General features: G+C 38.7%; 1 pseudogene across 1 annotated transcript; it reads right to left on the bottom strand.

Moving 5' to 3' along the window:
* Window positions 1-2,744: 2,744 nt before the first annotated feature.
* Window positions 2,745-16,728, bottom strand: LOC145787606 (succinate-semialdehyde dehydrogenase, mitochondrial-like; annotated as a pseudogene). Its single transcript, XR_014291412.1, has 10 exons — window positions 16,531-16,728; window positions 16,025-16,108; window positions 15,616-15,786; window positions 15,132-15,248; window positions 14,364-14,507; window positions 7,419-7,562; window positions 5,786-5,944; window positions 4,953-5,122; window positions 3,605-3,663; window positions 2,745-3,410 (listed from the first exon to the last, which is right to left on the bottom strand). The product of XR_014291412.1 is annotated as a succinate-semialdehyde dehydrogenase, mitochondrial-like (transcript).
* Between the last annotated feature and the right edge of the window lie 154 nt (window positions 16,729-16,882).

The raw sequence follows: 16,882 nt of genomic DNA, 5'->3' as shown, positions 1-16,882 counted from the left end.
TACTTCGGTGGATATTTTTAGCAAAAAACCGGCATATTTTTAATGAAGAATTTTACCTTGGTAGACAACTTTTGTTTGTTACCATCATTTTATAATCATACAAGCTATGTGTCATATATTGTGTCGTGATAAATACTTTGAATAACTTACTAACTTATTAGCAGCCTAATTTCTAGGTCCAACCATAAGTTAGCGCGTAGCCTATGCTTCTAACATCAAAAACATATTATAATTATAGATAAAGACTCTTCAAAATATTCAGCCTGGTTTCTTCTCAGTGACACGTCTGTTGACAGCATTATTATAAATTGTTACAGCGAAATCGATTCTAAATAAAATCCGCTAAAAGTTAGATTGTTGTACAAATGCCAGCATTTGATGACTGCAAAATAACAGAAGCCTACCGTTCAATAAACCACACCAAGCAGAATTCTTTGCGCAATGAATGATGCGTAGGCCATGGAATGTTAAGATTACTAATTGTAATTTCACCTGATTACAATTAGGCCTACAAGAATATGCCAGTTGGCCTATAATAGCTTCTTGATAACGGTTCGTAATGTTTCTATGATATTTTTAACATTCACTGCAGCCTATTTCCAGAACTAGAATCCACCGATCCGTTTCTTCATTTTTTGTGACACTGTCCAAGTTTGAGAATTGTATGAAAAGGTTGACTACATATATAGCATTGTAATATTCTGTGACGAGTTGCTAAATTTAAGTTTAGATTAATTACAACATTTTTCCAAATGCAGTTCTTCCAATTTCTATCTGCCTTAGAATTTCATTGTCACGCCGTCCAACTTCAGTTATCAAATGTTTAAAATAGGAGTAAGATTTTGCTTTTTGTATATTTTAATCATCAATTATAATTTGAAGTAGCCTACTGAAGTGTCTGATGATTTTGATATAATAATAATAATCATTGATTTGGCTTTTTAGCACGTTAATTTGCATATTAAATGCTTTACGAATTGAATTAATATTATTCAATATTTCTTAAAGATCTTCTTACGATTCAGCTAACAGAACAATATCATCAGCATAGATTAAATTTGTTATATTCAAACCACCAACTTTTACCCCTTTCATAGCTTATCATCAACTTATCGAAAAATCCTTTCTGTGTGTAAATTAAAGCAACACGGAAAAAGTAGCCAACACATCTTACTCCAAGCTTGATATCAATTCCATTAGACAAATCTTAAACCATGTGAATAAATGCTTTTTGATTCCAGTACAAATTTATAATAAAAGGTAGGTCCATAGGTCCTGGCCATTCATATCAATATTGCACATGCAATAAATCAGTTTTTCATGGTTAACTCTATATCAAATGCTTTCTCATAATAATCAATAAAACATTCATATACATCAGGGTGCATCATTTCCCCCTCATTTTAGAATTTCAACTTGTGCCATGGAGAAATACTGGTTTCAGGTTAAACAAGTAGATTGACTTGCCTTTGGTACGGTTTTGCTGCAACAACCAATTGAAAACGTTAGGCTGACAACTGCTGCACAAGATGCTTCTCACCATAGCAAGTCGTTGTAGGCTGGTGGATGTTTGTCGACGCGAAGCGTTGTAGAGAAAGCTCTATCAAAAGGTCACTAGACAATGCGCTGATCCTGTGAAATGAACTTTCCGAAAGTTTTTCCTTAAATTCCCTTACAACGCACGGTATTGCATTCCAGGCAAGCAAGAGCAACATTAATAAATGAACTGTTTTTTCTTGACACTTACCGTGTTCCCCCCATGGTTTTATGACCCACAAGCCAAATATGGAGAGCTTTGGCGCCACGGTTTTTGATTAACCTGTACACCGTACAAGCCCAGCCAGCTTGACTCTATATCCATAGTTCAGCTAGCCATGGATATAGACTACCTTGACCCTACGTCCATAGATGCACATTTGACTTGTTTCAGGAGGTAAAGCAAAAAAGGTTGAAAACCCATTTTAAAAACGTGGCAGCCCCAATAAAGAAAAAAAAAACTTGGATAGTAAAAATGACAGATTTTGGTGTTTGGAATGGTCGTCCAGCATGAATCAAGCATAGTCTACATTGAGCATACCTCACTGAACAAGATAGATGTTATCGAAAAACTGAGCCTCACCATCAACTCTCTTTGTTTGTTTACTTTAAGCCCGTCAGCTTTTGTTGTGTAGCCTACCTAAATTTTACATCAAGCATTGATTTCCATATGCTTTCCAGGTCGCGTATCTGCTATGACCATTCTTAAAATATTCCATTGCGAACCTGGCTTCTAAAACTTTACAACAGCTGATCTCAGTTAAGCAAGTCAGTTTATGGACAGAGCCACGTCTGCCGAGCTTACACTTGACATTAGCCAACTCGAGGTCTCTACTGTAGATGACTACAGAGTCTACTCTGTCACTTTCTAATGCTATTCAATGGAAAACATTTCCCTTGATAAAATTAGTAAAAACCGACGTGGTTTGTGGAAGCGTTTTTATAAGGTTAAGAATTTTAACTATAAGTTTCTGTGAGGTAAAAATTCAATAAACGTTTTCTGCGCTTACGGCGTACGTTTCTTCCTTAGGCTACCAGCAGTATTTATTTCTTATGTGTACTTGAACTCATAGATTCGTAGACCTTTCAATAGCTGTGCACACCGTCATGAGTCATAAGAACCTGCTTGAAACGTCACACACTGCGTAATCGTAAATTAAAGATGTTTTCATTGCACATAATTATACAGAGGAAAGTTACACGTGCATTATGTTTCCATGATTAGTCTGTAGAACAGGTTTCAAAACTTTAGAAATTCCTTGCAACGTTCACACAATTGAACTATGTTTGGCAACAAAACCAAAAATGGGCAACGACATAAAAACAGGCTTAAAATTTGTTACGTTTTCATCAATTCAATCGAAAAGACATAGTTGAACACGTTCAAAAATATAGACCGTTTGCAAAATGGGCAGTGCAGAAAGTCTATCATCACGAGTTGGAAAACAGCTTTGTCGATCGATCATCAGACTAAAATTTGAATAAATCCTTTACACTGGGAAGTTCAACAAACTTTTGTTGGGTTGCCGCAACAATATGCGCTGGTGGATGCACAGTGCATACCTAACATCCTCAGAGGACAATTAAACAATCTGAAAATTCAACAACATTTAAACCACATGCCAAGCACTTGAACGAGACAGCACAAAAGAGGTAACCAGCCACACTTGGTGTCTATAAACCCCAACACATGTATTTGATCTCCATGAATTCGTCTAAGGCGTAAGAGGAACCCTCCCTTCCCAAACCAGACTCCTTGACCCCCCCGAAAGGCCCTTCAGCTGAAATCAACCCCTCATTGATTCCGACCATTCCAACTTCAAGCTCTTCTGCAACCCTCCAACACTGGGTGACGTCATTGGAGAAAAAATAACCTGAAAAAAGTCAAGCAACGTTTCAACGAAAACGAATATGAAGGCTGTAACAGCTTATGTCTGAGTTGAACAAATTTACTAAACGATAAATTTATGAAGTTCATTAAATTTCATAAATATCCAATTGGATGTTTTAAAATTAAGTAGAAAGTTTTAGAAGTCAATATTATGTTATCAAATTTCTAACAAACTACCGGCAAGCCCCATCCGAGTATCATTGGCAAGAGCCACCACTTGATCTTCTGTCTTGAACCTGTTGACACAAAATGGCTGTAGCGAAAACAAAACCGCTGTCCAGTATTCACACGACTCATTGTCATGATTGAATTGGCTTCATATATTAAGAAAAGCGATTTTCATAAAAACAAACAATGAAGCTTAATTGTTGATTATAGAACCTGCAATAGGCTTACCAGCAATATTAAGTGTTGCGACCGTGTCATATTTTAAACTGATGGTCCTGCTTTGGTATCATGTACGTTATAACGTCCGCGTTTTGTCGCTTCTACCTTTTTTGGACCTCTGCTATGTTTGGCATATATGGTTTATTTTTTTTTCGTTGTGATGGTCAGAAATCAAAACAAACTGAACTGAACAGCAATGTAAAGGTAAAGGTGGTCCACTGGTCCCATACTTGATTCAAGTGTTGGGTATGAGAAAATAAGGTTCTCATTCTACTAAGTCTTCGGCACTAAAGAAAGTAGGGCAAACACTTCAACTTGGGCTTCAACCAGTTCCTTTCTCTCGGCCGCCTTTCCTGCAGCAGTTATGCCCACCCAATTTATTACACCCTAGGTAGAGGTGAGCGGTGTTTTCAACAACCAGCTGAAGCCGGGAGTCGAACCAGGTTTGCATAATTGGAAAGTCAACGCCTTACCCGTTGCGCCATCCCACCGCCTCGCAATGTAGTGGTGCCAAATATCGAACTTGCTTAGACTGCTCGATAGTTTTTTCTGTAACTGACTTACGTCTGTCTTCGATTCTACAATCAGCCTTGTGTTTGAAAAAAAGGCGTTTAATCTGAATTCGCGTTGTATTGAAGGGACATGGACTTCTAAATAGTAGAATCTGGAGTGGAAACCGACTTTACGAAGTGTACAACAGTTGGCCAAAAAGTTACCAGTTCTTATCTTAGTGCTTTTTCAGTTGCTGCCCCACCCCTTCTCGTACAGTACCAGCACTGTACGAGTTAGGGTTATTCCCTAAGGGAGGTTTTTGGATACCTGAGTAACTAACCCTAAACTTGGCTGTTGGCCAGCTGTTGGCCAGCTGTTGGCCAACTGTTGGCCCACTGTTGTACCAACTGTTTGGCCAACTGTTGTACACTGCGTAAAGTCGGTTTTCAGTCCAGATTTTACTATATTTAGAAGTCCATGTGAAGGAACACAGACGGAGGAGATCCAATAGCACGACAATTCGACAAACAATTTTCGTTCGAACGTCTAGAAGAGATAAGCTCTTCGGTTCGAACGGGCTAGCAGAGGTAAAATCCAATTTCCAAACATATGATACTAAACCTCAGAAACATCAGTTTCAACTCACTTGATGATTGGTGCTATCGGGCCAAATGTCTCTTCATGGCAACAACGCATCTCAGAGGTGACCCCTGTAATTAGGGTGGGTTCGTAGTAATTATCTCCCTCCTTTGCTCTGGCACCCCCAAGAAGAACTTTACCCCCTTTCTTTATGGCATCCTCAACTTGGGCTTCAACCTTTAAAAAACGTTTGATGAGTTTACAGCCTAAACCAATAAGCTGGGAATTTCATTAAATAAAAGTTTTTAATGTTCACAGCAATTAACAAATTTCAACACCAAATTATTGTGCATGAAAAATCTACATGTATTTGTCAGAGAAATGTTAAAAATAATGCGTATTTCTAACTTTTTGGATCTTTAAGTGGTAGCCGACTGCCCGAAATCACAAGATAATTTGATCTGCAATTAACTGCTGCAGAAAATAATTTAATAAACGTTTTAATTGCGATCACTCCGCGCTAATCATTTGCTAAAAATGACTTGTTGAGTCACAGGCAAAAAGACGACTGTAACCTTCTAGCATTGGGTTTTAGATTGTTAATGTATGCAGCTTTCTTACAAAGACCATAATCAGTTTTATACAAATGAGAAGTAATTCTATATATGTACTGTAAGTGCTTAAACCATTAGAGTAAAACATATTTTCAATCTCCGACATGAAGTTTGACATAAGAAAATAGGCTTAATTCAAATGAGTAATTGAAAACTTTGTGCAGTGCTTGAAGCGAAATTAGAAGGCTTCCTTGGCAATGATCTAGAAACTCGAGTCAAATAAATATCGTTGAAACAAACTGTAAAACAAGCAAATAAAACAAATCATAAAACAAGAATTGAAGACCTTAAGAACAGCCTTTTCGTTAATCATGGGCCCGAATGTGGTCTTGCGATCTAAAGGGTCACCCAGTACCAGTTCTTTCTTCATTACCGCGATCAGCTTTTCCACATATTGATCATGTATTCTTTCTTGGACATAAATCCGATTGGCACAAATGCATGTCTGCATAACGATCAATAGTAATTATTATTTTGTGAAGTCGGTCTTCTATACATTTCGTAGTAAGCATCAGGGGAAGCCAAATATCGATTCAATTTTTTCAAGATTATTTTAGCCACACATTAAAGGCATACTAAATGAAATTTTCAAACGGGAATTAAGCATTAAAATACGTAAACTGAACATTCAAGAATACATTTCAAAAAAAATTACCGAAAAAAATTTGTTTTCTATGGCACTGGCAAAGCCCAAAGTCCAATGTTTCGTTTATTTTTAAAAGTGGAAACACTGCTCGAGAATACGTCACTATCGACAGCAATAACAAAAGCCACGTTACCACATCTGATGTTTTAACATCAGATCTGATGTTCTGAGCAAACTGTCTGATGTTCTGATGTTGAAATCTGATGTTTTGATGTACATACATACACAGCCTACAGTTAAATCGCCGCAGTAACAACTATTGCGCGATCAGATGATTGCTAGTCTATAGTGACGTAGACTGTACAGTCGCACGCTTCGCTGCTCACGCTCATTCCCGTTTTGAAAGCTCTGACACAAGCACGCGCGGAATGCTGATCAGACCGCAATGGGGCAAAATTTTATTGAAAATTGTTTTATGGTAGCATGTTAAACACAAAGAACGTGTACAATCGCCAAGTCAGGTTTTTCCTTTACTATCCCTTTAAAAATTGATAACACAGTAACTTGACGGCTTCAGTAACAATAGTATGACAATGGCATGGCTTTATTTACCATCACCTTCAGACAATCAAGTAAGCCTGGGTACGACAAAAAATGTCTTCTTTTATAAAACTGATCTAACTGCTTTCCGTACTGTAAGAACTCAATTGTTAAGTGTTGACATCATGAACACAAAGCAATTTGACACCAACTACAAGCATTGCATGGCTGTATTATAGAGCAGGTATTGTCAGAAGAGCTTGGCCTGACCCAGACAACAAATCAGTCGTTTTTTACATTGATTCAACGTCTGCACACGTTGCATTAATGTACAAAAACGACTGATTTGTTGTTTGGGAAGAGGTGAAGCTAATTAATTTACGGATACAAGCCAAACGTAGACATGGGCGTTCCTTAAACAGCTCTTGCACTTCTGCTCAGGATGAAAAACCAGAACTACAGAATCATTGACATGAAAACTTTGATTTTGGTGTTTTAGAAACCAGTCCTTAGAATGTTACGAGAGTGCCTTGGCTTCAATTCCACAGTTTTGGCAAAACCATGTCGCTTACTTGCTAACTTCATAAAAAAAAATATTATAGTGTTGTTTCAAAACCTGATTTGGTGAGGTGGTGTCAAATACAACAAACACTGCAATGACAAGGTATTTGGTCAAACTTAATATTGACAACGACAGGGTATTTAAAGCGCAATCTGTTCTTGCAAGAATGCGCTACGACCTATACCATCCAATCTCTCCTCTGTGATATCAACAACTTTGTTAGAGACTTACTTGACCCATGTACATGAACTTGCATATCATTGTATTGGCCACGGCGCGATCTACGTCGGCGGAATCGAACACTATGAAGGCTGCAAGTCCACCAAGCTCCATGGAAACCTTCTTGACTGTGCCAGCAGATTGCCTCAGTAAAGCCTGTGAGTAAGTTTTTGATCAACGGTGAAAAACACTTTATTAAAAACTTGCTTGTTTATCGTATGTTAACAATAATAGCATTTTTGTAACGCCACATCTATAGCAAAAAGCATGCTCCAGGCGCTGCACGTGACAATATCAAACATAACGGACAACAAATTTCTTTTAAGGACTGGTAAAATACAACGTTTTAAGGAAAGCCCCAACATTCAAATTTGCTTCATTCTTTGTATGAACATAGGCGTCGATTATGCAGGGGCAGGGGGGCGGCGCCCCCTCAGGTCTGAGACATAGGGGCGAAATATGTTTGGCCCCTCGGTTGTTTGTTAATATTCACAACTTTGTAAGAAAACTGCCGGTGTTGAGCTGTTTATGCAAATGCACAAGCTACCTTTGTTCAAATTCCAAAAAGTCAGCTTCGCCAAATGTCTTGCAACAAAGCTTACAAGTCTGATCGTGCTGAGGTAATTTTAGCTCGTTTATTTAACGTTGAGTAACGAGCTTGTCTCGAAAGTCTGTTACGACTTTTGGCAATATGTAGTCTAACAGGCTAGCAAGAAAAGTTCAGTTTTCCGAAAACTGTTCAAGCTATTTATCAAGAGTGTGAAACGAAATCGCCAACAATATTTAGATAACAAAAGCTGTGGCGTTTTTTTTTAATTCTAGTCAGGTTCGTTATGTATTTTCGTTCAAATTTTTTGGAGATTAGCAAACCTGTACATTTTCGGAAAGCTTAGACCATGAGGAATCCGAAAAACGTTGATTACATTTGCAGAGATGTTCCCATGGCCGCCATTTTGAATTTTCAAAATGGCCGCCGCAAAATATATATTTTGATATATCTCGGCTCCTAATAAACTTAGAAATTTCATCAAACATGCTAATCCTAAGTTTTAAGGGTCAAGGCATCCATTAGAAGCATACATAGATACCTAGCGTTAACCACTGTGCAATTATCAGCCATATTAGTTTTCAAAATGGCCGCCGAAATTATATTTCGTTACATTACTATTTATATACAGTGTTACGTCGTATTTGTCAGCCTCTTTTTCTATGTGTCACCAGCTAAATTCGAATTCCCTAAGTGGCAACACCTGCTGTCCTACCTCGAGGTGTGATCGTTACGTCATAATTGCATTTTTATGTTACTACGTTTCTTTGTACATTCAGTTTTGTCCAGTGCATGTAAAGATCAGTTTAGCGTTTACAGCAACTAGTTAGCGACTGATAGTTAATTCGAGCTATTAACAGTGCTGCTGTTTTTTAGTTGAAACACTCACATAGCTTTGTATGAACTGGCCTTGGATCAGTTTTGCACAGAGAAGCCACATCTGAAGATTATATGCTCAAGATCAGCATATAAGGTCCAAGGAGGCATGTACATCGTCATCTGATAACAGAAATATTAGTCATGAATCCATTTCGACTGCTCACGACCATCTGGAACGAATCCTCATAGATGAAGATGTGATTCAACAATTGAAAGCACGGGAAACGGAGAAGTCCTCTAATGCGATGTTCAAGACAATGATGAATTATGTTCACCGTGTGGAAACGATCTTATTCTTTGTCGAGGCATCTCGGAATGCAGATCTCCATTTGCAAAGCTGGTGAGGAACTAAATGAGTTGTTCTTTGCCCTAGATCGGATAAAATACAAGCGCCTTTGGCCACGGTATGTTGGAGATATGCATGACCTGAAGATCAACCACCCAGAGACCTGGCGCGAACTTGAAGAAGGCAATATATCCGTTACCAGGAGTGAGATCCCATTTGTGTCAATTGGTGCGGATCATGCATGCGAGCAATTGAACAATTAAGATGATGGAAGTTCACTCTAGACTAATTGGCATTTCTACCAACACGAATGCTCGGCAACGGTTTTTCCTGGCTGCACCAGAGATGTCGCGGCTCTCAGAAGAGTTCAAAGAGCAGTTTGGAGTCATTTCTTCCAAAACAAAAAGTCACCCTGAAGTACAACCAGCCATCGTCAGGAAAGAGCATGAAGTTGTTGACAAGATAAAAGCTACCATACTGAGTTACGGAAATCCATTCGCAGTTGGTGATGAGTTGTATGACTTCATCACACGCATGTTTTCCACAAGAAAATGTCAAACAGATCCTGACCGTGGATGAGCAGGGACAACAGCTCTACAAAGAGTATGTTGCAGAAAGCATTAATGTTGGTGTCAGCTTATGGGCACCAGTTAAGAAGCAGAACAACCCCATGTACATGTCAAGAAACAAGAAGCAAACAGTCAAGGTTTGTGACCAAGTCGGTCGATCTGAAAGAAACAAAAGATCTCTACGGGCGCTTCATGGTCCTATCCAGATCAAGCTGGGGCATTGACCAGAAGAACGCTGAGTTCACCCTCACACCGAGAGCACTATTCGCTTCAAATGGATCAGTTCTACCATGCACTGATAAATCAAAGTTCATCCATTGCCTGCAGCATCTGGTTGAAACTGATGGAACAGAGCATGATGCGCATGAACCAGCATCGGGTGGACAGAGAGTTGACACTGCTAATACAGAACTGTTACCATCGGCATCGCACACGAGTCAGAAAATTGCCATTGTTGATGGCATGGTGCTCGTTCAGAAGATGACAAAGAATACGGGTATCATCACGACAGTCAAAATCTTAGCCAACACTTCAATGGCAAGCTCATGACGTTGACAGCAGAGTTTGACGAGATTATTCTGGTGTTCGACTCGTACAAGTCTGACTCTTTGAAACAGAAAAATAGAGCAAGACGACGAAAAGACAAAGATCCCGTCTAATACCAAGTCATGGATGACACCAGAATCTAACACATACCACTGAGTAGGTTCTTGTCCCATGACCAAACGAAAGCAGATTTGACACAGTACCTTGCTGAAGAAGTAATCGGATATTACAAGCATTCTCCAAAGCTGGGGATTCTTCAGCGTTCAAACTTCAGCGTCAGGCCACACCAGAAGCAATCGGAACACCACGTTTGAAGTGAACAATCACAAAGAAGCTGACTACTTGATGATCTGCCTCGCAGCATCAGCATCACAGCGGAGTCCTGGTGCGCAGCTAGTCTTCTTCAGTCTGGACACAGACGTTCTTGTCTTTGCTGTTGTAAACTACGACCAACTCTGCAAACACTCGTCCATTTCCATGCTATCAGGTACACTGGTGATCGCACCAATGTGGAGAGCTCTAGGACAAGAGAAGGCGAAAGCATTACCCGTATACCATGCTTTCAGTGGAGCTGATAATGTTGGCAAGTTTTCAGGAGTGGGTAAAACTAAGTGGTTACAACAGTACTTGAAGGCAGAAATGGAAAAAATCAGTGCACTAATACAGTTACCTGAGGACAGCACACTATCTCAGAATGTGAAAGAAGTGCTGGCCAATTTGTGTACACGATGTACTGCCCGAAGGGTGTCCACATAAACAACATTCCTGAACTGAGATGGCACCTGTTTTGCAAGAACTTGGCGGAGAATCAAAACTTGTCTCCAACAATTGGTGCATTAGAGAAGCACGTTGAACGCGTGCGAGTTCAGAGTCGTGTCTGGTGCCAAGCCACTGTCATGTGGCAACAGTTCGTTGATCCACTTCAGCATGACTACCATCAGGATGAATGTGGGATTTCACCTATCACCACAAAGATTCTACCTGCACCACAAGCCATTATTCAGCTGGTCCGATGCCAATGCAAAACCAACTGCTCAACCCAGAGATGTTCGTGTCGAAGGAACAACTTGACCTGCACCGACTTGTGCCCGTGTGGGACAGACTGCGAAAATGACGTTGACTGTAATGCTGGAAATAAGACTCAGGACAGTGATAACGAAATGTGACATATAACAACTGTTCAGTGTGGTAGTGTTTGTATGGGTGTGGTGATGTACATTGGTAGCGGTAAGTTGAAAATGATCCTCGCTATCAGACTATGCAGATATTGTAAATAATGACAGCTGTTGGAAAATTGAATTGTTTTTTGTTTGTCCAAAATATGACAATGGTGTGCAGGCTTGTTTCTAATGAATTCCTTAGTCAACATACCTTAGCACTAGCATGTTGAATGAAGTTTATATTTAAACTAGTAAGTAGTAATGTAACGAAATATAATTTCGGCGGCCATTTTAAAAACCAATATGGCTGATAATTGCAAAGTGGTTAACGCTAGGTATCTATGTATGCTTCTAATGGATGCCTTGACCCCTAAAACATAGAATTAGCATGTTTGATAAAGTTTCTAAGTTTATTAGGAGCCGAGATATATCAAAATATATATTTTGCGGCGGCCATTTTGAAAATTCAAAATGGCGGCCATGGTGACATCTCTGCAAATGTAATCAACGTTTTTCGGATTCCTCATGGTCTAAGCTTTCCGAAAATGTATAGGTTTGCTAATCTCCAAAAATTTTGAACGAAACTCTTTTTTTTGACATAGTGAACCTGACTATTACTTATTTGTTTTGTGGTGATAGTTTTGTTTGATGAACCAACAAATTCAATCCTGAACGAACGACATTCACTGCGTTGTATTTAACTGAGCGTCAAAAATGATTGCCAACGTAAAATTACGGATTGCGAAATGGAGTCGGCAATAGTCGAAGTAAAAACTTTGAATACATTTATTTGCCAGGATTCAAATTGCATTTTCAAATTTAATGATTTCTTGTCGATTCTAAACTTTATGCGATTATTTAAGATGCAAAGCGCGCGAAACAAAATAACTGCTTTTTAGAAAATAGTATTCATTACTCAGTAAGCCAAAAGAGCTGTTTTGAGCGATCATTTTTTGTATTTTTGCGTTTATAATTCGTTCTCATTACGTAACAATCTATGATCGTTGCAGTCGATATTAAATCTCAGCGGCCGCATGAAACAATGGTGTAAGGTTGGCTGGGTAATAATAGTGATAATAGGCTTGGTGGCTTAGTAGTTAGTGCGTCCACCTCTGAATCGGCAGGCATGGGTTCAATACACTGTCGGGTCATACCAAAGACTTTTTAAAAATGGTATTGAATCTAATTCCTGCTTGGCACTAAGCAATGAAATGGATTCGGGTAATAATGTATTCAGTTGCGCCTCTATACGGCTACATTGACACTGTCTGCTTTGAAAAGCGCTGAGGAGCAACGCATTCTGCGATGGATACAGCGCTATATAAAAACAAGCATTATTATTATTATATAACAGCCGTCGTTAATGCAGGCAGCTGATCACACAAAAAAAGTTTGTAGAAAAACACGAGACAATAAATTGAAAATGCTCAAAAAGTTTAAAGCGATACTACACCCACCAACAACGGTAATATTCAATCTTCATCGTTTAACAGTAAGTTGCATAAGTATTTTTAAATTGTGCGACGATTTCGAAACGAAATTGAAGAAGCAAATGTTGAGAACGTCAAAGCTGCAATATCTATATTTGCGATCAAGACCTCTGAAAACATCTTTTCTTTTATGATTTTGTCCATTGAATTCTCACACATTACGAGTAGCTCTGCTTCAAGAATGTCATGGAGAGTTTTCATCGCGCACTTCACTGACCTAGTTTTATCTGAACTCAATTGTTTTGAACTCAAGCGGTGGGATGGCGCAGCGGATAAGGCACTCGCTTTCCAATCATGCAATCCTGGTTCGACTCCCGGCTTAAGCTGGTTGTTGAAAATCACCGCTCACCTCTACCCAGGGTGTAATAAATTGGGTGGGCGTAGTTGCTGAAGTAAAGGCGGCCGAAAGAAAGGAACTGGCCACCCTACTCTCCGTAGTGCCGAAGGCTTAGTATAATGAGAACCTTATCTTCTCATCCCCCGATGCTTGGATCAAGTATGGGACTCACCTTTACCTAATTGTTTTGATTTTTCAAGGCTGCACTTCTCCACCTGCTTTTAATGACATCGATGTTCACATAGCGAGTTACAATTTTCCTTCCTTTTAATGGACACGTTTTTTCGCCTCAGATAACTAATTGTTGGGGGACATCAGCCCTTTTTACATTGATTCAACGTTTACAGGCGTTGAATCAATGTTAAGAAGTTAATTTGCTAACTGGGCTTTTGTATCCCACACAACAAAATCTGTCATTTTTACATTGACCAAACGTCTGCAAACTTTTTACATTTTTACGTCATTTTTACATTGACTAAACGTTGCGTCAATGTACAAATGACGGATTTTGTTGTGTAGATAATTAACACCATGTTGGAAATATACGTTGGAACTTTTTTTGCCGACGCAATTCATATTTGCCGACGCAATTCAATTCAGAATTGCCGACGCAATTCATTTGCAACGATTAGACTACTTCAACATTTACCTATCAACTCGGAATTGCCGGCGCTAAATTATTGTAGGAAGCTGTGTGTCTTCCTGGACGTTTGGTCAACATTGTGCAATTTCAGCCAAATTAAATAATGAGCAGAATTTGCAGGACGGTTGCAACAGACTAACATGCGGGTCCACAAATAGTGCATTGTAATAGGTTAGGCTGAAAATAGGCAATTTTTAGAAATTGCTTTCAGAATTAGCTGGAAATTCTCGCCCCCTGGAATTAGCTTATACATCAGTAAAAAATCGACGCCAATGTGTATGAACAGGCAAAATTTAGTTCTTTCGTTCATTTATTGCATACGTTATTGCAATACGGACCTCGAAATGGAAATGCCAATCTCACAGCGCTTGATAGTAACACATTTCAATGGCTGCAGTGCCTGGATAGAATAATGTGACTGCTACCGCTCATACGCAAAAAGAAATTTTAACAACAAAAAATCGTAATATCAAAAAATCAACAAAGATTTTCTCTTCTACCTTTCCTGTGGCGGTTGATCCAGTAAAAGATACAGCAGCAACATCAGGATGCTCACAAATGACTTCCCCTATCTCTTGGGCGTGTTTCCGGGATGAGGGAAGAATATTCAATACCCCAGCTGGGAGTCCTGCTTCCTGAGATAACTGAAGAAAATTCACTGAAGTTAACGTTTCTCCTTCCGAAACCAAATCCTTAAAAGACTCAAAATCGTGCGGTAGTAACATGTAGCTGTTACCCTACATTCTGCAGTAAGCTACTTAGCTACAGTAGCCTATGTGTTTTGTTAATACAGCTCTGAAAAACAAAACTTTAAATAGTCTTCTTTACCAGCTAACTCTTCGCATATTAAATGGTAACAGCAGTATAACTAAGAAAAAGCATCTGTACAGCAATTACCATATTTGCTTTGTAGGTAGTTGAGAAGAAATTAAGACACAAACTTACGCTTTTAAAAGTCATCAGGTGTAAAGGTCTTATTCATCTTACATGATAAAATAAACAACAGCTATGGTGGGAATACAACAAATAACAATGACAGTGATTGCATTGAAATGGTTGTGTTTTCCACGATGACCAAAGCATGCAAGAAATCGAGCATGGCGGCTGTACCAGTAGTAAACCGAGAAAAAAAACTGTTGGATGAAGAAATAAAACGGCTTCTCAAGACAATATCAAATGAATGTTGACAATATTCTTCCTTTTGTTACTTAACCCAAGCAATCGTACTTGGTTGTAATAAAATATGACAAATTACTTCACGTTCATACCTTAGCCAATGCCAGAGCTGAATATGGCGTGTCCTCAGAGGGCTTCAACACCACAGTGCAACCTGCTGCGATGGCAGCGCACGCTTTGCGTGTTATCATGGCACACGGGAAATTCTACTGTTGAAAGAAATAGTTTTGTTTATCCACTTTAAGACGGAATATCCGAACACGTCGAAAGTTCTAATGCAGAAAAAACAAGATCAAAACATCACAAGAAATTGCAGGCAGTGTAACGTTTGCAAAAACGCTTCAAGAAAAAGGGCCCAAAGAAAAATCAATATCTGCATCTTACATTAGCAATAAAAAAATAATCAAAACATTATCGAAATAAAATGATGCGTAAAGCCTTGTAGGTCTATTAGTGTAGCCTATAATTATCATATCCAACTTTGCATCAGGATGAAAATTTGAAAAATCTTTACAAGTGTTAATGCGTTGCATTTTCATAAAAAACATTATCAAACTACAGCGATTTCCTACATACAGGAGTTATCATGCCAGCTACTCCAATGGGTTGCTTGATGGACATCAGCCTCTTCATAGGACTGGGACTTGGAATCGTCATTCCATAAGTTCTCTTGGCTTCCTCTGCCAACCATTCGAGAAAGGAAGCAGCATACGCAATTTCACCAACTGATTCTCGGACTGGCTTTCCCTGTTAGAAAAAAGTAGATTTATCAAAACATCAGATCGTTATGTTGCAAACGGTTGTCATTGAAGACGTTGTGAGGCTTTGCTGTTGTATCAGAGCTAAAGTAATCCCATTGAAATGCAATTTAGAAAAAATGTTTCAAGCGGAAAATGTAAAACAATGTAAAAAAAAAAAAATAAATAACACATTAAACTCAATTACCTAGTAAAACAAGTTTAACATCAATATAGCTACTACTTGCATTTTCCATGGTTAGAAGCTCAGCAAGAGCCAACTTATTTTGCATGATCAGGTCGTGCCAGCGTTGCAATACTGCAGCACGTTCCTGTAAAAGATAATTGTAGATGCTTATGTGCTGATCAGTTTAGGAACACAAATGATAGCCATATATATATTCAGTAATTGAACCATTTAATGCATTACTTCACTTTTTTGAATCATATTTAACAAAATCACATTTTGTACATATTACACAGTAGACTAGGCTACATGTTTTTGAGCAACAGACACTTTATGATCTTTGTCTTTGACTACGCTACCGCTAGTGCTACTACGGTACCGCTAACGCTACTGCTTTGCTGCAGTAAAGTTATTTTGCTACCACTGCTGCTTAATTACCAGTAGGTGAAAAGATAAAAGCAAAAATAAAAACGAATCGTTTAACTCGTTTTTTAAACTATAAACAAGTTTATCCATGTTTAGATTGGACACAGCTTAACTTTGATTTTTTACCTCTTAGAATCTTACCTTGGCATGGATTTTTTTCCACTTTTTGAAAGCTTGATGAGCAACCTTAACTGCACTTTCTGCATCCTGCCTTGTGTAATCTGCTGCAGTACCAATCACCTTGCCCGTATGAGGATTGTAAACTTGGAATGTAGAAGACGCACTTTCCCATTTTGCATTTACGAAAAATTTATCTGTCACAAATTGGTCCATTTTCGAAGAACTCAAAAGTCTGATGCTTGTTGGCAAATCGGTTTAAACTTGAAGTTTGTATCAAGAGACAGAACTAACTGGTTGGCAATAGCAGAATGAAGGAAAGGTTGGTCAAAAACGACTATCACTTGTGTATTCTGAAGTTTGTTCAAACAAACCC

The sequence above is a fragment of the Aplidium turbinatum genome, chromosome 18 (assembly GCF_918807975.1).
Source record: "Aplidium turbinatum chromosome 18, kaAplTurb1.1, whole genome shotgun sequence".
NCBI classification, from domain to species: Eukaryota; Metazoa; Chordata; class Ascidiacea; order Aplousobranchia; family Polyclinidae; genus Aplidium; species Aplidium turbinatum.
The sequence above is the reverse complement of the archived record's forward strand: the minus strand, read 5'-3'. Positions and strand labels throughout refer to the sequence as shown.